Below are 23,845 nucleotides of genomic sequence, written 5' to 3' on the forward strand. Positions count from 1 at the left end.
TAAAATGAGTAACTTCTTATAGTTAAATAGAAGGAATAAGTTCTAGCATTTGATAGTAAGTAGGGAAGTTATAGTTAACAGTAGTTTATTGTATATTTTTCAGAATAGCTAGAAGAATTGTAATGTTCCCAACTGGAAGAAAAGATAAATGTTTGAGGTGATGGATATTCTGATTACACTGGTTTGATCATAACACATTGTGTGCAGGTATGAACGTATCATATGTACCCTTAAAACATGTACAACTATTACATATCAATAAAAATAGATAAGTAAAATGAATAACTTCCATTCATCAAAAGGCACAATTAACAGAGTGAAAAGGCAAGCCACAGACTGATAAGGGATATTAGCAATACACATATATCCAACAGAGAACTCATAATCAGAATATATAAAGAACTCTTACAAATCATTAGGAATACCATCTAATTCAAAAAAATAGGCAAAAAACTGTAAAGATTACTCACAGAGGAGGACATCCAAATAGTTAATAAGCAAATGAAAAAGTGTTCAACATCATAATGCATTAGGCTGATGCAATTTAAAAACACATGATATCTCCCCCATCACTTGTCATTAAAAGCATTATAATATCTAGTGTTGGCAATGATATAGAACAAACTGGGATCCTCATACTTTAAATGGTGGATACAGCCATTTTGGTCAATTATTGGACAGTATTTACTCAAGTTTAGCAAAAGTAATCTTATGTCCAAACAATGTCACATGGCAAATACCCAAGACAAATGAGTTCTAATGTTCAGCAAAAGACATGTATTTGAACATTCTTAGCTGCATCATTTATAAGAGCCAAACTGGAAACAATGCAAATGTCCATTAACAGTAGAGAGAAAAGATAAACTGTATTATGTCTATCAATGGAATACTACATATCAATGAAAAAGGTCAAACTACTGCTATGCACAATAAAGAGGACCGATCTCATAGATGAGCAAAAGAAGCTAGACATGAAAGTGTACACAATCTCTGATTTCACTTATATGAGGTTCAAAAACAGGCAAAACAGATCAATGGTGAGGAAAGGCAAAATAGTGTTTATCTTTGGCAGTTTTTAATTGGGAAAGAAGCCTTTGGGAGGGCTAGATATATTCTTTATCTTGATCATGATGGTCATGTTAAGGGTATATACAGTGTAAACAAACATTCAATGAGCTGTGCTGTTAGTGCACTTTTCTCTCTCTCTATATATGTTATGTCTAAAAAAATTCAAATCTATGTGTTTGTATAACAGCTTTTCCTTTTCCTTCTCCTCCTCCTCCTTCTTCTTTCTTGTGTGTGTATATGTGTGCCTCTAGAGTCTGCAAGTATTAGTTGTACATATCTAATCATCTTAATTCTACTTCCTCATGTGTTAATTTTCTTTCTTGATATTGATGCTCTTCTCTGATGTTGGCTTTCCTTAAATATTTGGCTACTCTTGGCTGCCTACTCTTGTTTGACTTTAGAAATCTCTGTTAAGCTTATCATTATTGTAGATATGGTCCAAGTAAGTGCCTCCCATCATCGTGGGGGAAGGACAGGCTGTATGTTGGTAGTTGTTCTCTGGTATGAGGATTCCTTGTCTTCCACCCCTTGAATTTTCTAGGAACCTGGGACTTCAGTATCTATACTCAGCACTTCCACCTGGGAGAGATGCTGCTCTCTGTCTCTCATGACACATGAAGGAGGGACAAGGGCTGCAGGTCCAGCAGCTTCTCAAAGTGGTTCTGAAATCTTGGTCTCTGAATCAGCTGCATCAGCACCATCAGGGAACTTATTAGAAATGCAAATTCTCAGGCTCCACCACAGACCAGCTGGATCAGAAACTCTGGGCTGGGGCACAGCAATCTGTGCTTTAACCATCCCTTCAGGTGATACTGATGCCCACTCAAGTCTGAGAACCACTGTCCGAGAGAGTGCCCCAGTTAATTTCCTGGAAAATCACTCCTCCTCCTCCTTGATCCTTTTTCACAGCAGGAATTCTTGTGAGTATTTCCAGCAAAGGCCCCTTTATTCCTGTTTCTCCTTCAGTCCATTCCTATCTGTTCTCTATCATTCAGAAACTCCTCATCATTTCTGGTGGGTTGCTAGCAATTGCTCTTGCTTTCTAGGCTTCTAATGAATTAAAACATTTTTTTAATTTGTAAAATACACGCAATATAAAGTTTACCACCTTAAGCATTTAAGTATACAGTTTAATAGTGTCAAGTACATGCACATTGTTGTGGAACCATCACCAATAACCATCCACAGAACTTTCATCTTGCAAAACTGAAACTGTATACCTATTAAACAACAACACATCATCTAATAGGTTTTTTTAAAAGCATATGAAATGGAATGTGTTGGGGGTGGGGATTTACAGTTACTAGATGCATATGCTCTGCATACCATCTTTTCTTTTTATTTATTTATTTATTTATTTATTTATTGTAGAGACGGGCATCTCACTATATTGCTGAGGCTGGTCTTGAACTCCTGGCCTCAAGCATTCCTCCTGCCTCAGCCTCCCAAAGTACTGGGATTACAGGTGCAAGCCACCATGGCTAGCACATCTTTTCTTATTTTATTGTGGCAAAATATTAATAACATAACATTACTAGTATAACTATTTGTAAGTTATAGTCCAATGGCATTGAGTTCATTCATTTTGTGGTGCCACCATCACCACTAACCACTACCCATCTCCAGAACTTTATCATCCCAAACTAAAATTCTGTACCCATTAAAAAACATTTCCTCATTCCCCCACTTCCATCAACCCTTGGCAACCACCATTCCATCTTCTGTCTCCATGAACTTGACTACTCACATAAGTGGAATCATATTTGTCCTTTTGCGATTGCCTTATTTCACTTAGCATGTTTTCAAGGTTCATCCATGTTGAAGCACGTGTCAGAATTTCCTTCCTTTTTAAGGCTGAATACTATTCCATTTATGAATATACCATATTTTGTTTATTTATTCATCTGTTGATAGGCACTCGGGTTGCTTCTATTTTTTGGGTATTGTGAATGGTGCTGCTATGAACATGTTGTATCAATATATCTTTCCGCTTTCAGTTCTTTTGGGAATATAGCCAAAAGTGGAATTGTTGGATCATATGGCAATTCTGTTTTTAATTCCTTGAGGGAGTGTTATACTATGTTCCATTGCAGCTGCATCATTTTACATTCCCACCAGCAGTGCACAGGGGTTCTCATTTCTCCACATCCTTTTCCTAACATGTGTCATTTTCTGGGTTTAAAACAAATAATATCCATTCTAATGGGTGTGAAGTGATATCTCATTGTGGTTTTGATTTGCATTTTCCCAGTAATTAGTAATGTTTAGTAACTTTTCATGTCCTTATTGGCTATTGATATATCTTCTTTAGAGAAGTGTCTATTCTAGTACTTTGCTTATTTTTGAATTGGGTTGTTTTGTTGTCGTTGTTGAGTTTTATGGGTTCTCTATAAATTCTGGATATTAATGCCTTATCAGATACGTGATTTGCAGATATTTTATCCCATTCTCTGAGTTGCCTTTTTACTCTGTTGAGAGTGTCTTTTAATGCACCAAAGTTTTTCATTTTGACAAAGCCCAATTTGTCTATTTTGGCTTTTGTTGCCTGTGCCTTTTATGTCTTATCCAAGAAACCATTGCCAAATCCAATGTCATGAAGCTTTTCTCCAAAGTTTTCTTCTGTAGATGTCACCTGCATCTAACCCCTAACAGCAGTTTTCAATTGTCCACTAGTTATGTCTCAATAATATCTAGCTTTTCCCACCCCCATTCTGCCCCTACGATAGCATGAATGTTGAAAACCTGGCAATTTTGCTGTCAGCTCAGAGTATAGATAGGGTGCTCTCTGATGAAGGGCTAAGACAAACTGGACTAAGGTCAGAAATCTGGATGGCCTTGATCTTATTAACCCTGATCATGCCAAAAGGGTCCTGGGAATAGCAGAATAGGCAAAGCTGTTGGAATCAGTTGGTTCTTGCTCAAAATCTTGGTTTACACCCACTTGCTGCCACTATTAGCTGGGGGGTCTTGGGCAAGTTCTATAACCTCTTTGGGCTTCAGTTTTGGTTTTATTTTTAATATTTAAAATGAGGATAATAACACCTATCTTCAGGTGTAGTTTTGAGAATGAGAGATAATGTATGGTCAGGCTCCTAGAAGCTGGGAGCTCTGCTTATATTAATTACATCATGTGAGATATGGTTGTTACCCAGTACATCCCCTCTGCTTGGCCTCTAGCCTGTGAGCATCTCCCCAGGCTAGGCTGGTACATCTTCATCTCTGGATCCCAACACTTGATCCTCAGTCTGGCACATGATAGGACCTCACTAGAAATTTGCCAAGTGATTGATTTGGAGGTTAAAAAAAATCCCTTGCATTCTGCCTGAAAGTCACATCACTGTAATAGGACACAGGTTTGGAGTTGTGAGTATGAGAACTCAATTGAAATGTGTTCTACCTCTTTGAATGTATTTCGTTTCACATTATGGATACCAAAGAATGCCTGAGTTTTCCTCTTTCCTCTTCATTTCTGCTGTTAATTTTTACTTTCCAAATGAATGAGTCTTATGTGTAAGAATTTTAGAAGGGATTTTGGTGGGAGTGAAACTGAGTGCCCAAATGTTCCGATCTTAGCACTGAAAGTCCAGAAAACCCCTCGGTCCTGGGCTTTCTGTCAGTACAGCTGGCCACTCTCAAAAGACAAATGGAAGCTGGCTGGCAGGTACACTAACTACAAGATGGAGATTTTTTTGAATCCCCTTTAAAATTTGATTTGATAGATTCTTTATGGTTCTGGTCAGTTCCATTGAATTTGCTACTTCAGGAAGTATGGAACAGATTAGATTTTCATTCTGGTTTCATTCAGATTTTTATTCTCTGTACAAAGTAATCCCATTGGCTCTTTTTGTTATTATTATTATTATTATTTAAGACCTTTATTAACAGGTGCTTGCAGTTTGTTGACTTTTTGAAAAAATCAAGTTGTAAACTTTTATTACAAATTAAAAATGAAGTTCTTAAACATCTCAACTTGACCAGATCGGAAACAATTAAAAACCTTTAAAGGCGTATTGTGAAAAAAACAGGCTTTAAAAAAAAAAACACCACATTTGTTATTACCAAAAAGAGACGTCTTTAGGTGAAAATAATAAAAACCCCATGCTGCTTAGATAATACAGATAGTTCTATTTATCTGGTCAATGGGCAAAAAGCAAGCACTTAGGGTCTTCAGCTCCAATCTTTTGTTCATTTCTTATTGCTGGAATTTCATATTTCTTCTTGTTGGATGACTAAACCGGGTGATGATAGAGATGATAAGTCGGCGTTTACTCAGCCCCGCCCTGCTCAGCCTCGAGAGCGGACTAATTCTCAGCTGGTGGATCGGATGCTTTTGTCTCTTTGCCACCTTGTGGTTTAGGGTTTTCTTTTCTGGGTTTTTTTTTTTTTTTTTTTTTTTTTGAGACGATGCCTCGGGCTCTTGTGCCCCAGGCTGGAGTACAATGGCGCGATCTCGGCTCACTGCAACCTCCGCCTCCCGGGTTCAGGCGATTCTCCTGCCTCAGCCTTCTGAGTAGCTGGAACTACATACAGGCGCCCGCCACCATACCTGGCTAATTTTTGTATTTTTAGTAGAGACGGGATTTCGCCATGTTGGCCAAGCTGGTCTCGAATTCCTGACCCCAGGTGATCCGCCCGCCTCGGCCTCTCAAAGTGCTGGGATTACAGGTGTGAGCCACCCGCGCCCGGCCGGTTTAGGGTTTTCTGGGCGTCTGCGTGGGTAATTGAAGTTGCGGCGGTACCGACGTTGAGGTGGCTGCTGACCTTGGGTCTCACCTCCTTGATTTTCTTTATCCTCTTCATTGCGGTCCTCTCTAGGCTGTCTTTGGCAATGAGGGCCCCTGCAGAATCGTGGTCTATATCCCTGATACATACTCTGCCGCACTGATCTACCTTGTTTTCCTGCACCCTGGTTGTCAGCACCCTCCATCACTTCTCCCTGCACAGGGGGGTTGGAATACTGTGGTCCACGCCCATAGGGTCTCCTCATGGAGGAAGGTGGGAACCTTCACGTGCAATAGGGCCGGCGTGGTTGAGCCTGGCCTTTGGGAGCACGCTCCCATCCCACGTTCTTTCTCCCGCTCTCACTATTCTGGTAATTTTGCTGGTAATTGGGTGGAGGACCCCTACGACGTGGATGGCATCTATAAGGGTTACCGTCTGCTGCATATTTACTGCCTTGAACTGGAACACCACCAGGACCTATAACATGTGCTGCCTCTGCACCCTTTTCTCCTTCAACCACATCAAACTCCACAGTCCCTCCATCTTCTACACTGCGAAGGTACCTCCTGGGGTTATTCTTCTTTTTAGCAGTCTGGGGTACAAATGTATCTTCCTTGATGTCATTCCTGTTGATGAAACCATATCCGTTCCTTCAGTTGAACCATTTTACTGTTCCCAAAACCTTCGTTGCGGTGACCTTCTTGTCCCCGCCGGCAGGTGCTGCTGATGTGAAGCCGCCCGGGCCACCGCTTCCTGTGCCGCTGCCCGTAGTGCCGGGCGTGGTGTCACTGGCGCTGAGGGCGGGGGGCGGCGAGCGGCGGGCGGCGGGCGGCTGCTGGGTCTCGGCCTCGCTGCTCAAGGTTGTGGTGATGGTGACTGGAGCCGGCTGCGGCAGCTGCGGCTCCTCCCGGGGTGTGATGGTAACTAGGCCAGCGGTGGTGGTGGGGCTGCTCAGGGCTCTCTGGGGTCTGCTCTCCGCTCCCGCTACCGATCGAACTCTTGGTTCTCTTAAAAAGTTAGTGTGGCCGGGCGTGGTGGCTCATGCCTGTGATCCCAGCACTTTGGGAGGCCGAGGCGGGCGGATCGCCTGAGGTCAGGAGTTTGAGACCAGCCTGACTAACATGGTGAAACCCCGTCTCTACTAAAAATACAAAAAAAAAAAAAAAAAAAAAAAAAAAAATTACCTGGGCGTGGTAGCTTGCGCCTGTAATCCCAGCTACGCGGGAGGCTGAGGCAGGAGAATCGCTTGAACCCGGGAAGCCGAGGTTGCAGTGAGCCAAGATGACGCCATTGCACTCCAGCCCGGAAGACAAGAACGAGACTCCGTCTCAAAAACAAAAAACGAAAAACAAAGAACAAAAAACCAAAAAAAAAGTTAGTGTGCAGTAGTTTGGGACATGCTAAAGTGACTCAAATTGAGACTAAGAAAAATAATTTTATTAATCGTGGGTCATAGCTCTTTTTCTAAACCTAGTTTTGGATTGCATTTTGCTCTAATAAAAAACAGGCTTACTTCCTTGGTGAAGTATTTGTTCAAAGACAGGTCTTTATGAGTAATCTTTGGAGGAAGATGAAGTGGGTTAATTTTACTTTAAAAGCTCTGTGGGATGCCAAAGCTGGTAGGATGTGCGAAAAGATGGGCTTATGGTATTTAAAAAATCAATTTGAAAAGAATTGTGGCTGGTATTTCTCATCTCAGTTAATATTCCTGAGTTTGAATTTTGTGAAAGATCATTACAACGACTTAACTGAAACATGATCAGGCAGGTACTTCATATTCTGGTACATTCTTTATGATCATTCACTGGCCGGCAGACTCCACATATCGTTTCCATGGGTCCAGGAACCTCCCTGCTGTTGTCAGCCTCCACTCAAAAAATTCAGTGTAAAATATAGACCTGATCCAGTCATGTTCCTGCTTAAAAATCCTTACTAGCTCTCCCACTTCTCCCAGGATAAATAAAGTCCAAAGACATTCCAGGCTTGCAAGAGCTGATCTTCAGTTGATCTGATAAGCTTATTTACTGGCTTTTACATATCCTCTTTTTTTTTTCTTTTTTTGAGAGAGAGTTTCTCTCTGTCGCCCAGGCTGGAGTGTAATCGTGTGATCTCAGCTCATTGCAGCCTCCGCCTCCGGGTTCAAGTGATTCTGGTGCCTTAGCCTTCTGAGTAGCTGGGAGTATAGGTGCGTGCCACCATGCCCAGCTAATTTTTGGATTTTTAGTAGAGATGGGGTTTCACCACGTTGGCCAGGCTAGTCTTGAACTCCTGGCCTCAAGTGATCTGCTTGCTTCGGCCTCTCAGAGTGCTGAGATTACAGGTGTGAGCCACCGCACCTGGACATACATCCTCTTTAGAGCCCTCTACTTCCTTTTTTTCTTTCTTTCTCTTTTTAAAATTAAGGTGAAATTCAATAACATAGAATTAACCACTTAGAACAATTTGTGAAATTTAGTACATTTACAATGTTGTGCAACCATTACTACTGTCTAGTTGCAGAGCATTTTCACCACCCCAAAAGGAAACCCTGTACCATGAAGCAGTCACTCCCCATTCTCTACTCCCTTAGCCCCTGGCAACCACCAATCTGCTTTCTGTCTCTATGGATTTGCCTATTCTGGATATTTCATATAAATGGAATAATAATAATATTTTTTCCTTTTGTCTGGCTTCTTTCACTTAACATAATATTTTCAAGGTTCATCCACATGGTCACATTTATCAGAACTTCATTCCTTTTTATGGTTGAGTAATATTCTGTTGTATTGATATATCACACAACTTGTTTATCCATTCATCCATTCATGGACATTGGGTTGTTTCTACCTTTTAGCCATTGTGAATGGTGTATGCATATCCATGTATACTGATCTGCAATCCTTTTGGGTATATACCTACAAATGAAGTTGCTGGGTCACACAGTAATTGTTTCACATTTTGAAGAACCATCAAACCATTTCCCCTCCTTTCTCTTGTGTTACAATAATACAGTACATTCAAGACAATTTTTGTCAAAGCACAATGATACGATGCCTTTAATTATAACAGGTTGTATGTGTATCCAAGGGCAAGGACCGTGTCATCTGTGAATCTCCAGTACCTGGCACAGGGCTGCACAAAGGTGCTCAATAAATGTTTGTGGGATTGGATGGGTTACACACAGCTTTATCCTTAGGGAAGATATGGTGTATGTAAGGCTTTGAATATGAGAAGAGCTAAGTGGGGGTAGGGGTAGGTAAGGCAGAAAAGACCCTGCCAACTCCTTTGAACAAAGGGAAAGGAAGACGGTATGGTAGAACTAGTTCCCCTTAGACCTGGCTTCTCTTGCTGGCTTGCCTTTGATGAACTTATTGTAAGTCTCTGGGAAGTTAAATTCCCCTCTGTCAATGAGAAGATTGAATATTTTAGTGGTATTCAATTTTTTTGTTTGCTTTAAGTTGTGGAAATATTCCCTGCCCCTCCCTTCCCCCCCACCCCCCAATATGAAATCGCAAATGAAAGCCCAGTGTGGTTGGAGTGTGCATTTGAGGGAAGGGAAGGGTGCAGGGCAGGGCATGGACCTGGCTCCCTCTCTGTAGCCCCAAGGACCTTGGCAGGACTCCAAGACTCCAAGGTCCTGGCATTTTCTGAGCCTCTATCAATAGCCTACAAAGCCTCTGTTCTAAAAAGATTAAGAAAGCATTAACAAACACAAGTACACATTATTGTGCAAAAAGTATTTTTCCAAGTAATAGAGGGGTCCTTAGGATTTACATAGCAACTTAAACAAGAAAAGAACCAAAGTCTTTCTAAAAAATTATAGTGAGTAGCACCCTTGGCTAAAAAGGGAGTTTCCAACCCCCTCCTCAACTCATTACACTTAAAAAGAAAAGATGTAGGGCATATTACTTGAATAGAATTATCAAACATTTTTATTTTCCTAGCTGAACGGATTCCTGCACCATGAGAGCATTTCCTCTGAAAATGTCCTGCTCTAAACCAAAGCTGAACATGTGAGTGGGCAGGTCGAGTCTTGTCCATACATTCTGGGTTTCCTTTTCTTTCTCTCTGTCTGCCTGGCTCTCTCTCTCCTGGTGAAATGACTTGAAATTATGACATCTACACTCTACTGTCACTTTTTCTTTTCTTTCTAGTTCTTTGCTTCTGAATTAATCTGAAAGATGGGGGCTTAGCTGAGTCCTCCAGATCACTTCCTGACACGCCAATTGTGTTCGCAAGCCTTACTGGTCCCTCAACAATGATCATTGCTGACACTTGACTTCCTTTGGTCCTGTTCAATTATTTATTTCCACTGAAGCTCATTTGTAGGCAGCACTTCTGAAAATATACTGCCCAAACTTCAAAATCTTCTATTTGTTCAGGTTGAGAGAAGTTATTCAGGCAATGAGACTGAGAGATGGTTTACACAGATGTCTGAATGAGCCAAAACCATGTTGTTCTTATCATTAACATTCCCATTTGCTGTCATAGAAGTGTAGTTTAAGCCATGATAACCAAAAACATTATTCATATTCTACCATTAGCCCTCTCATTCACTTTTTGTGAGACTTCCTAAAATTCCAGAATTTCTCCTAAAAGGGAGTTCCTATGCAATGGCTGCCTCTTTTTGTATTAGAGCCCTGTTATAACATAGAAAGCAATTTCAGTTTTACTTCAAAATGGGCATAAATGTAAGCACTGCAATATTTTCATCATTTCTTTAAATGCAGTTTTTGAAAGGAACTTAGAGTTTTCCGGAGGATGCCCACAGGATAATCCCTCTTGCTCCACCATGATGCTGTTGGACTACTGGAGAATTGAATGCTGTAATCCTTTACATAGCACTTAAAAAATGATTTAGAAAAGCTAAAGTCTGTCTTGGAAACCTCAGAACTTGTCTCAGAAATCTTGCCTCAATCAGCTTCCAAAGTACAATGTAACATGATTATTTTCCTTTGGGGAAACCTGTGAAACAGGTCTTGGAGCTCCATTTAATGTGTCAGAGTTTTAATTGATTCTTTGCTGTGTCTGTTCACCCCATAATAGCAGCGCTAAGCACAGGACGTGTTTTACAGGAATAGTCACCCAGAGCTTAGCTTGTTGTCACATAGCAGGCAGACAATTTCACAATGAAAATAAATCTGTTTCATGCCCTGAGAATTTCTTCCTGATGAAGTGTTCTCTGCTGAAGTTGAGAGTGCGATCATTGATATCCGCCAGTTAGCACTGATGTGGTTCCAGGGAAAACTTAGTTGCTATTCCTTGCCAGTTCTAGAAAAACAGTTTGATTGACAAGAGGGGTACCATGGAACTCTGATCCTTGAGTTCATTTACTTTTCTCTTGCTTCTTGGACCACAAGATAGGAGTGATTTCCATGCCCTTATTGTAATCTCATATAAAGTACCTTCATATATGTTATCTCACTTGATCCTCATGATAACATTGGAAAGAGGGCAGGACAGGTATCATTATCCCCACTTTACAAGCCAGAAAACTGAAGTTCAAAGAAATTTGTAACCTACTCAAGGAACCACAGATAATAAGTGGCCAAGAAAGGACTAAAAAGCGGATGCTTTTTTTGGTAATTACCGGTTTCCTTGGAGAGCAGCCAGGACTGCTCCACCAAGAGCTTGCTGCAGCAGAACCTCCCTAGCCCCCACATTCATTCATTCAACAAACACTTGTAGTGAGTATGAATTTTGGGGCTCAAAATTCAGATCTGTGAAACAAAATTAGTTTTCTCTTTCTTTCTTTCTCTCTCTCTCTCTCTCTTTCTTTCTAGACAGAGTCTCGCTCTGTCACCTAGGCTGGAGTGCAGCGGCAGTATCTCGGCTCACTGCAATCTCTGCCTCCCGGGTTCAAGCGATTCTCCTGCCTCATTCTCCCGAGTAGCTGAGACTACAGGCGCACGCCACCATGCCTGGCTAATTTTTGTATTTTTAGTTGAGATGGGGTTTCACCATATTGGCCAGGCTGGTCTTGAACTCCTAACCTTGTGATCCACCTGCCTCAGCCTCCCAAAGTGCTGGGATTACAGGCGTGAGCCGCTGCACCTGGCCATCTTTTTCTATAACTTTAATTAAACCGTTTCTTGGGCACTCCTTCCTCCTTATGGCAGAAACTTAGTCAACTGCAGGTTTTCTCATGCAGCTTAGGGATCTGCCCCTCTTCCCTTTCCCCCCAGGTTTGTATATAAGTTCAAGCCATTGGGTATATGTGTGTTTGTGTGAGAGAGAGAGTAAGAGTGAGACAGAGACAGAGACAGACACAGAGAACATCGTTAATGACTCATAATATCCCAAATTTATTTGCCTAACATGTTTTAGATTCCTGCTAGGTGGGGGTACACAGAGATGAGCAGCAGCATCCCTTCCTTAAAATGTTCAGTCTAGTGAGAGAGAAAGAGAAAGGACAGAGGTTGGCCTTACAGTGGGACGCAGGCTAAGAGAGATCCCATGATCAAAACCAATGCAGTAGGGCTTGGCTGATTGAAAGATGTGTAAAGTGACACTTGTACCTTCCTCAAAGACTTAAGCAAAGACTACGATTCTACAGTTTCCCTGTTACCCAAGCTATTTGGTGTTCATAACATTGGGTAACTGATCTGAGCTCAGATTCAACTGGAAAGCCAGAAGAAACTTAATAATAAAACAATTATAATTTTGTATCTATGATCTCATTGGACCTTCTCTACCTCTGTGAGAGCTAAAAGGGTTATTCCTCTGTGGCCTATACAAAACTAGCATTACTCAGTGGCCTCTTCTAGGCACCATTGCATGCTGAGAAATGGCAATCTGGCACTGCAAAATAATTTGAACTTTTACTTCTGTCTCTTAAAAAAGGACTGAAAGACAGTATATCATTACATAAGCCCCTCTTTCTTCTTTTATCTTCTCTTTCCTTTCTCCTCCTCTTCCCTTCCTATTTGTTCTATCTGTCCCTCATCTATCAACCATCCATTCATCCAGTCACCTGTCTCACATGCAGCTTCTCTTTCCCCAGTCCAAACTCATAGCCCAAATCTTTCAAGCTAGCTTGATTTTAAAAAATAAACATTCCTGTTTTAGTTTCCTCTAACTTTTTTTTTTTTTTTTTTTTTTTTGAGATGGAATCTTGCTCTGTCACCCAGCCTGGAGCGCAGTGGCACTATCTCAACGTACTGCAACATCTGCCTCTCAGGTTCAAGTCATTCTCCTGCCTCAGCCTCCCGAGTAGCTGAGATTGCAGGTGACCGCCATCACGCCCAGCTAATTTTTGTATTTTTAGTAGAGATGGGATTTCACCATGTTGGCCAGGTTGGTCTCGAACTTCTGACCTCAGGTGATCAGCCTGCCTCAGCCCCCCAAAGTGCTGGGATTACAGGCATAAGCCACTGCTCCCAGCTCTTCTTTTTCTTCTTCTTCTCCTTCTCCTTGTCCTTCTTCTTCCCCTTCCCCTTCCCCTTCTCCTTCCTCCTCCTCCTCCTCCTCCTGCTTCTCCTTCTTCCTTCTTTCTTCTTTTCCCTGCAACCTAGTAGCTCTATGTCTTTCCCATATAAGTTGAAATATTTAAAAAATTACTTTGATTTACATAACAGACCTGGGGGAAAAATCTAGTGACAACGGAACCATCCTTTAAATGCTGGGATGAGGGGTGGGGTGATGGGGTAGAAGAAAGAGAGCCCAAGGAAAACAAGACAGAACTTTCCTTGGTGGAGGGAGAAGGAGAAGAGGTATGACTACAGTGTCTGCACATGTATCGTTTTAGTCTCTCTCCAATTATTTTACAGATGGGAAAACTGAGGCCCAGAGAATAAAATAAGCTGCCCAAAGTCACACAGCTGGTAAGTGACAGGACTGTGATTTAAATCTGGATCTCTGACACAAAGTACTGTGTTCTTTCTACTCACAAGTGGAATAAATTCCTGGTTTCTACATAATTCAAACAAGAGGAAAATTCACATAACTGATTTCTTCCCAACCCAAAGCAGTAAAGGAGAAGTCGCTTAATGAAAAAAACATGTAAAGCCTAACATGAGAACCATGATTTTGGTTCTTGATTTGGAGAAGGTAATGGCCACCTGCTGCCAGAAATGAGGCATGAACCAAGAGAGGCAGTGAGGTGAAGGGAGCTGAGGGCATTGCGTTTCTTTTTTGTTTTGTGTTTTTTTCTTTTTATTTTTTTTTGAGACAGGATCTCGCTCTGTTGCCCAGGCTGGAGTGCAGTGGTAAAATCTCAGCTCACTGCAACCTCTGCCTCCAAGTTTCAAGAGATTTTCATGCCTTGGCCTCCCAAGTAGCTGGGATTACAGGCATACGCTGCCACGCCTGGTTAATTTTTGTATTTTTAGTGCACCGTATTGGCCAGGCTGGTCTTGAACTCCTGACCTCAGGTGATCTGCTCGCTTTGGCCTCCCAAAGTGCTGGGATTACAGGTGTCAACTACTGCACCCAGCTTGTTTTTTTCTTTTAGATTCAGGGGGTACATGTGTAGGTTTGTTACCTGGGTTTATTGTGTGATGCTGAGGTTTGGACTTCTAATGATCCAGGTAGTGAACATAGTACCCAATAGGTAGGTTTTCAACCCTTCCTCCTCTCCCCTTCCCTTTTATGGAATCCCCATGTTTATCGTTTCTATCTTTGTGCTTGCGTGTACCCAAAGGGCATTGGGTTTTAACTTTACTGGAATCGTATTGGTTCCAATAGTCTAGAGAGTTAAGCATTCCAAGCCATGGGGAAACTTGAGAGATCTGGGTTACTGATGAGGAAAAACATGTCTATACCTGTCAAGCAGTGAGACTAGAAAGCCCCCAGGACTATTTTCTGATTACAAAATAATACATAGACCTTATTAACTATTGAAATACAAAAGTGTATAGCAGAAAGTAAACAGCTCCTCTAATACCCCAACCCACATACAAATGAAAGTCATAAGAAATCTTCCATATTTTTTTCCTGTACAAATACAGATGCTTCTGAGGCCAGGCACGGTGGCTCACACCTGTAATCCCAGCACTTTGGGAGGCCGAGGTGGGTGGATCACGAGGTCAGGAGATCGAGACCATCCTGGCTAACACGGTGAAACCCCGTCTCTACTAAAACTACAAAAAATTAGCCGGGTGTCGTGTTGAGTGCCTGTAGTCCCAGCTACTTGGGAGGCTGAGGCAGAATGGCGTGAACCGGGAGTGGAGTGTGCAGTGAGCCGAGATCGCGCCACTGCACTCCAGCCTGGGCAACAGAGCGAGACTCCGTCTCAAAAAAAAGAAAAAACAAAAAAACAAAAAAACAAATACAGATGCTTCTGGATTAACAATGGGGGTATGTCCCAATAAGCCCATAGTAAGTTGAAAATGCAGTAAGCTGAAAATGTGTTTAATATACCTAACCTACTGAGCATCATAGCTTAGCCTAGCCTACCTTAAACATGCTCAGGACACTTACCTAGCCTATAGTTGGGCAAAATCATCTATGATATGGTTTGGATCTGCTTCCCTGCCCAAATTTCATGTCGAATTGTAATCCTGAATGTTGGAATTGGGGCCTGATAGGAAGTGATTGGATCACAGAGCGAAGTTCTCATGAATGGTTTAGCACCATCCCCCCTTGGCGTTGTATATTGAGAGAGTTCTTGTGGGATCTGGTTGTTTAAAAGTGAGTGGCACTTCCCCCTCTCTCTCTTCCTGCTGCTCTGGCCACGTGACATGCAGGCTCCACCTTTGCCTTCCACCATGATTGTAAGTTTCCTGATGCTTCCCCTGAAACTGAGCAGATGCCAGCATCATGCTTCCTGTACAGCCTGTGGAACCGTGAGCCAATAAAAACTCTTTTCTTTATATATTACCCAATCTCAGTTATTTCTTCATAGCAATGCAAGAATGGCCTAATACAGTCTGATAACACAGTTCATGGTTGAGAATCTGTTGTTTACCCTGGTGATTGCATGGCTGACTGGGAGCTGTGGCCTGCTACTGCCTAGCCTTGTGAGAAAATATTATACTGCATATTGCTAGCCTGAAAAAAAATCAAAATTGAAAATTTAAAGGATGGTTTCTCCTAAATGCGTATTGCTTTCACACTATTGTGAAGTTGAAAATCTTAAGTCGATCATCGGAGGTCAGTAAACATCTGTACTAATATGGTGGTAGAATAGTAGAATATTATTCACAATTTGTCTGATTTCAACTCTTAAATTTGTTAAAGTTTATTCCATGGCCTAGAATATCAACTGTCTTGTTGAATGTTCCATGTGAAGTGAAAAACAATGTATATTCTTCTGTTGTTGGGTGGCATGTTCTTGGCATGTTCTAAAAATGTCAATCAGATTAAGTTGGTTGAGGCCAGGCTTGGTGGCTCACGCTTGTAATCCCAGCATTTTGGGAGGCTGAGGTGGGTGGATCACTTGAGGCCAGGAGTTTGAGACCAGCCCCGCCAACATGGTGAAACCCCGTCTCTATAAAAAATGCAAAAATTAGGTGGGCATGGTGGTGTGCACCTGTAATCCCAGCTACTCAGGAGGCTGAGGCAGAAGAATCGCTTGAACCTGGGAGACAGAGGTTGCAATGGGCCGAGATCTCACCACTGTACTCCAGCCTGGGTGACAGAGTGAGACTGTCTCAAAAAAAAAAAAAAAAAAATTAAGTTGTTTGAGAGTGGTCAGGCTTACTATATCCTTACCAATTTTCTGTGCTTGTCCTATCAGTTTCTGAGAGGGAAACGTTGAACCCTCCAAGTAGGATGTAGATTTATCTATTTCTCCTTTCCATTCTATTATTATTTTTTTGCTTCATGTATTTTCAGGATCTGTTTTAAGTACATGTGCTTTTAGGATTGTGATGTCTTCCTCTTCCTGGTTAAAGTGACCAATTGACACTTTTATTATTGTGTAATGTCCCTCCTTTATACCTGGTAATATTCTTTGTTCTGATGTCTACTCTATCTGATGTTAGCATAGACATATTAGCTGGTTTTTTTTGTTTTTTTTTTGTTTTTTGTTTTTTTTTTGAGACAGGGTCTTGTTCTCTTGCTCAGGCTGGAGTGCAGTGGTGCGATCACAGCTCACTATAGCTTTGGCCTCCTGGGCTCAAGTGATTTGCGTAACAGACCTGGTGAAAAACCTAGTGAAGACAGAACCATTCTTTGCATGCTGGGGATGAAGGGTAGGGTGGTGGGGAGGAAGAGGTGTGCCCCACTATGCCTGGCTCATTTTTAAATCTTTTGTAGAGACAGGGTCTCACTGCATTGCCCAGGCTGGTCTCAAACTCCTGGCCTCAAGAGATTCTCCCACCTCAGCCTCCCAAAGTGCTAGGATTACAGGTGTGAGCCACTGTGCCCAGCCAGCTTTGTTTTGATTACTGTTCTGGTATATGTTTTCCTATTCTTTTACTTTTAACCTATCTATGTCTCTATGTTTAATTTTTTTTTTCTTTTCTGGGTGCTGTGGTGTGTGCCTGTAGTCCCACCTACTTGGAAGGCACAGGTAGGAGGATCCTTTGAGCCCTGGAGCTTAAGGCTAGCCTGAGCAACATAGCAAGATTTGGTCTCTAAAAAATAAATAATTTAAATCGGTTTCTTGTAGACAGTACATAGTTGGTTCTTTTTTAAAAATCCAGTCAGATGACCTTTTTTTTTTTTTTAGAGGGAGTCTTGCTCTTGTCGCCCAAGCTGGAGTACAGTGGTACAATCTCGGTTCACTGCAAGCTCCCGAATTCAAGTGATTCTCCTGCTTCAGCCTCCCTAGTAGCTGGGATTACAGGCTTATGCCACCATGCCTGGCTAATTTTTGTATTTTTAGTAGAGATGGGGTTTCACCATGTTGGCCAGGCTGGTCTTGAACTCCTGACCTCAGGTGATCTGCCTGCCTCAGCCTCCCAAAGTGCTGGGATTACAGGTGTGAGCCACCATGCCCCATGATCTCTATTTTTTAATTGCTGTGTTTAGACCATTTACATTTGGTATAATTATTGATATATTTGGATTTAGGTCTGCTGTTTTATTACTTATTTTCTGTTCGCTCTTCTAGTTTTTTGCTCTGGGGTTCCCCCTTTCCTGCCTTTTTTTTTTTTTGGATTATTTAAGTATACTTAGTATTTTATTCAATTTATCAATTGGCTTTCTGGCTATATATATTTTTTGTATCTTATTTGTTTATTTACTTACTTATTTTTTAGCTTTGCTCTGGGGAGTATAGTGTACATACCTAAACTTTTACAGTATATTTAGAATTAGTATTTTACTACTTTAGGTAAAATGTAGAAACCTTACAGTCATATAGTTCTCTTTACCCTTCTCCATTTATTTTATAAGTATCATATTTATTACATCTACAAATGTCAAAAACCCCCCCAGACAATCCTATAATTTTTGCTTTCAATAGTCATGCATACTTTAAAAGATTAAGAGGAAAAAATAGTATTTTACATATCTATATTTTTCCTTGTTTGTTGCTTTTCTTTAATTCCCAAAGTTCCAAGTTTCCCTCTAGTATTATTTCCATTTAGCCTGAAGAATTTCCTATAGCAAATATTTTAGAGCCTACACACTGATGACAACTTCTTTTAGATTTCTCTCATCTGAGAATGTCTTCATTTCACTTAAATTCCTTTGAGATATTTTCACTGGAGGCCAGGCACATTGGCTCATACCTGTAATCCCAGCACTTTGGGAGGCCAAGGTAGGAGGATCTCTTGAGCCCAGGAATTCAAGACCAGCCTGGGCAACATAGTGAGACCCCAATTCCACAAAAAAGTAAAAAAAATTAGCCAGGTGTGGTAGTGCACACATGTAATTCAAGCTACTTGGGAGGCTGAGGCAGGAGGATAGGTTGAGCCCCGGAGTTTGAGGCTACCGTGAGCTATGATTGCCGCTGCACTCCAGCCTGGGTGACAGAGTGAGACTCTGTCTCAAAAAAAAAGAAAAAAAGAGATTTTTCGCTGGATATGCAATTTTTGGTTGAAAGTTATTTTCTTTTAGCACTTTAAAGATGTTAATGTTGCCACTGTGGTTTATAATGAGAAATCAATAGTCATTTGCATCATTGTTCTTCTAGAAGTAATTTATTGTTTTTCTCTAGACTCTTTTTTTTTTTTGAAGGTAAATAATTTCTTATAAATTTTATTAAATTTCAGTTACGTCTTTTTATGTTTTTTTATTTTATTTTATTTTATTTTATTATTATTATTATTATACTTTAGGTTTTATGGTACATGTGCGCATTTTTGTTGGTACAGTAAGTTTTCACAATGTTTTCTTGGAAGTAGTTACTTACAGTGACTTTCAGCAAAATGACATATGACAACATTAATTTTACCATAGGCTAATTGAAATAAATGAGTTAAGTTCCTATGGTATATTTCTGCTCACAAAAACATCATCCAACTTCCAAATAAAGGTCAAAACATTTCTAACATTAAACACTGAAGTAAGTGTGAGCTATACAGACATTTAAGAAAGATTAAGTAAAGGGGCTGGGCATGGTGACTCATGCCTGTAACCCCAGCTCTTTGGGAGTCTAGAAGTTCGATACCAGCCTGGGCAATATAGTGAGACATCTCTATAAAAAACTAAAAAAAAAAAAAAAGAAAAAAATTGCTGAGTGTGGTGGCACACGCCTGTAGTCCCAGGTACTCAGGAGGCTGAGGTGAGAGGATTGCTTGAATCCAGGAAGTCGAGGCTGCAGTGAGCTGTGATTGTGCCACTGCACACCAGCCTGGGTGACAGAACAAGACCCTGTCTCAAAACAAACAAAACAAACAAGCAAACACACACAAGTAAGATACTTATTTACCCAATTATTTCAGCTCAGGGTTGCATGTGGTTGGAACTTAACCTGGCAGCTCAGAGTGCGAGGTGGGAGCTGACCCCAGATGGGGTGCCATTCCACTGGAGGGTACACTCATACACACCCACACTCACTCATACTGAGACTATTTAGATATGCCACTTAATCTAATATGGTCAGCTTTGGGATGTGGGAGGAAACTGGAGTACTGGACCAAAAAACCCTGCAGGTATGGTGAAAATGTATAGATTCTACACAGACAGTGGTCCCACCTGGAAATTCATTTTTTTTCTTTTCAACTGTGTGACAAAATGACATTAAATGAAACATTATTTGAGGATGAGCTGTATTTAGAAGTTTTATTATGATGTGTCTGGGATGGTTTTCTTTGAATTTCTTTTGTTTGGAATTTACTGAGTTTCTTAAATCTGTAAATTTAAGTTTTTCAAGAAATTTGGGAAATTCTGGACATTATTTCTTTAAATTTTTTTTCCAATCTCTTTTCTTCTTTTGGGAGTCCAATGACATGAACATTAAATCTTCTGATGTTGGCTTTTTTTTGTTTGTTTTTTTGAGACAGGGTCTTGTTCTGTTGTCCAGGCTGGTGTGCAGTGATGTCATCATGGCTCACTGCAGCCTTGAACTCCTGGGCTCAGGTGATCCTCCCATCTCAGTCTCCTGGGTAGCTGAGACTACAGGTGCATGCCACTAAGCCCAGCTAATTTTTTATAATTGTTTTGTAGAGATTGGGATCTGCCATGTTGCCCAAGCTGGTCTTGAACTCATGGGCTCAAGAGAACCACCTTTCTTGGCTTCCTAAAGTGCTGGGATTACAAGGCATGAGTCACTATGTCTGGCCACCTTTCGATATTGTTTCACAAGTCTCTATGGCTCTGTCCATTATTTTTCAATCTTTATCTCCTCTATTATTCAGATTAGATAATTTCTATGCATCTGTCTTCATGTTCACTGACTTATTTCTGTCATCTCCATTCTGCTATTGAATCCATCTAGTGAATCATCTATTTCAGATTACATATTTTTAAATTTCAGCATTTCCATTTGGTTCTTTTTATAGGATTTATTTCACTGCTGATGATTTTTACCTTGCTATTAATTTCAAGAGTGTTCATCTTTATCTCATGGACTATGGTTATGATAGTTGCTTTAATATCTTTGTTTGATAATACAACATTGGGTCATCTAAGGGTTGGTATCTTTTGTCTTTCCATTGAGAATTAGACATGTTTTTCTTCTTTTTTCTATACTGAGTAATTTTGGATTATATTCTGGGACATTTAAAAATACTATTTTATGACTCTGGGTCTCATTAAAATCTATAGAAAATGTTGATTTTTATGTTCCAGCAGATCCCATTAGATTCAAATTGCAAGTTCTTCATCCCCTTCAGTGGGTGGTTGTTCCAATGTAAATTTATTTTTCAAACCTTTGCTATGTGTTTTGGGTCTATCTAATTACTCACTCAAGCCTCATATTAACCCCTAATTGTGCCACTTAGGGGTTAATATTAAACTTGGGAGATTAAATAATAATTCAGTTCCCAAAGCCTTTTCCATGTTGCTCTGGGTCTTTCCTGTGTATGCACAGCTCAAGATTAAGCCTGGGACTTGTGCAGTCTTATACACAGAATTAGGGAATTCCTTTCCCCTGTGACCCAGCTCACAGAGGACCTTTTTTTTTCCTGATGCTCTGGCCAGGAAAATAGGGTTTTACTTAGAGTTTTAAATCTGTTATGCCATTGCTGCTGTAACACGGCTCCATGACTGGACCCACAGTTTCAAGGCAAAGAAGCAAAAGGAGAAAGAGGGAAAAACAACAACAGGGATTCTTCTCACATGTTTCGACTACAGGGGCCTCTTTCCCCAATTATCCTGGCCAGAGAAACAGTTTGGGCTGCCTGCACTGCCACCACAACAGTTCTATGACTGGGCATAAGAGAAAAGAGAAAAGGGAGGAAAACTCGGGAAATGTATTTTTGTTTGGTTTGCTGCTCCAAATTTGACCCCCATTCCCTATCTGTATGCTTTTGTTTAGTTTTCAGGTAACTGCTTTTTATATTTTGTTCATAGTTTTTAGTTGTAACTAGAGATTAGGGAGAGATAGGGTGTAGTGGGCTTTCTTCATTTTGTCTGGTACCTGAAGTCCTTCTAATACTTTTCATGTTTCATCTTTTTACCTTTAAAACTTTGATCCTTCTGGAATTTATTTTGGTGCAAGTAGTAATGTAGTGTTACTATTATTAACGTGGTTGTTATTATTGTTATAGGAAATATTTGGCAGAATAGTAAATTAGGAGCCTTAATGGAAAGGCAGTTAGAGCAGTCTGGGTTCAAAGTGGCTCTACCACTTGTAAGTTTATGACCTTGACCATAACCTCTCCTAATCTGTTTTTTCACTGGGATAGTGGGGATAATGATAATATCTGCCTCATGGAATTGCTGTATTAAGTGAGTATTAAGTGAGACAATGCTAGCAGAATATTTTTTACTGAATCTGGCACCCAGTAGGGGCTTAATAAGTGGCAGTTGTTGTGGTCATGACATGGTGATAATTATTGTTATGATGTGTAATAAGACCAAGTCACCACACTGTGAGTCAGGCCACCACACTGAAGCCTTGGGAAGATGTTTCTTAGCCACAGTACATACTTGAAACAAGCCAGAAGCTGCTCTGTATCTCAAAATGTATGTGAAGTCTGAATCAATGAGATAAGTTTGAGTTTATAGGATCAGGAAATATCACTGGGAAATGGAGGATGCTGTAGATAACACCATTCACACCTCACTCAGTTGATGTTAGTAGATAAGGAAAATGAAGACTTCTACATTTTCTAAGATAGTGTTTTGCAAAGTGGGATGAGAATCAACTGGTATACTTGTTAAGATGCAGATTCTTGGGCCCTACTCCTGACCTAAGAAATCATAACTGTGGTTAGAGCCTGGAGATCTGCATTTAATAGGCTTCCCAGGTAATTCTTTCATGCATCAAAATGCGAGAAATACTTTTCTAGAAAGAAAAGGGAAAAAGGTGTATGTAGGGTAGGAAAAGGAAAAAGAAAGGAAAGAAGGAGACAAAGCAGGAGGAGAAAAAGAGGAGAGGAGGGCTACTACTGAATTGGAGTAGATTAGCAACCTACCTTTCTAAATCTTCATGGACCCACTGTTAACTACCATAATAAAATATATCCTGGATCCCAGTTCTCCTGATTCAGAGATCACTCACAGATCCATTTAGTTAACCAAAAGTTTTTGAGTCTGGCTGTGTATCAGAACACTGGAGAGAGACAGAGGAAAAAGACACATCATCTACTATTGGAGAAGGACTCACACTCACACTCCACAGCCAACCAGAATTCAATATGGTGGTGCTGTGATAGAGATATGCACTGGGCGTAAATGGAGGACTGAACTAGTGGCACCAAACTCAGACTGGGAGAGATCAAGAAATGGCTTCTAGGAGGAGAGGTGCCTGGGCTGAATCTTGTGGAGAGTAATCATTCATTAGGAAGAAGGGAAAATATTAGCAGCAAAAGAGGGGAGTGGGATGTACTCACAGGGAGAAACAGCAGGATATGTCTAGGGAGATGTTGGCTCATTGTGAGGGGGGAGGCTATATAGTGAGAATAGTGGTCAGTAGCCAACATTCCCATATTAGGAGCCACATCATAAATACCCTGTGGACTGTGTCAAGAAACTTGATCAATGAGGAACCATGGAAACGTGGAAGCAAAGGGTGACTTGGTAAACTTTTCATTGGGATTAAAAATTATTTTTTCAAAATGGAAAAATAGCTTTATTGATTTTTTTTCTGAAAATAGGGGTAACACACTCCAATCGTGGAAATAAAAGGATAATACAGAAAGATATAAAGAAGAAAGTAAAAGTCACCTGGAATTCCAACAGCCAGAGAAAATCTGCAAACCTAAATAAATTTGTTTATCCTTCCAGATATTTCTTTAGGTATGTGTATATCCGACCACTTGCACATACACATAACACATTAAATTTTTTATTTGAGACAGTCTCACTCTGCTGCCCATGCTGGGTTGCAGTGGCACAATCTCAGCTCACTGCAACCTCTGTCTCCTGGGTTCAAGTGATTCTCTGCCTCAGCATCCCAAGTAGCTGGGACTACAGGTACATGCCACCACACCTGGCCAATTTTTGTATTTTTTGTAGAGTCGAGGTTTCGCTGTGTTGGCCAGGCTGGTCTTGAACTCCTAGCCTCAAGTGATCCACCTGCCTTGGCCTCTCAAAGCGCTGGGATTACAGGCATGAGCCACTGTGCCTGGCCATATAA

At 40.8% G+C, this 23,845-nt stretch overlaps 1 pseudogene; it reads right to left on the reverse strand.

Annotated features, from left to right (window-relative positions):
* Nucleotides 1-5,125: 5,125 nt before the first annotated feature.
* The window catches only part of LOC100457362 (Y-box-binding protein 1-like), a 34,788-nt pseudogene continuing 16,068 nt past the window's right edge, over nucleotides 5,126-23,845 (reverse strand).

The sequence above is a fragment of the Pongo abelii genome, chromosome 13 (assembly GCF_028885655.2).
Source record: "Pongo abelii isolate AG06213 chromosome 13, NHGRI_mPonAbe1-v2.0_pri, whole genome shotgun sequence".
Classification (NCBI taxonomy): Eukaryota; Metazoa; Chordata; class Mammalia; order Primates; family Hominidae; genus Pongo; species Pongo abelii.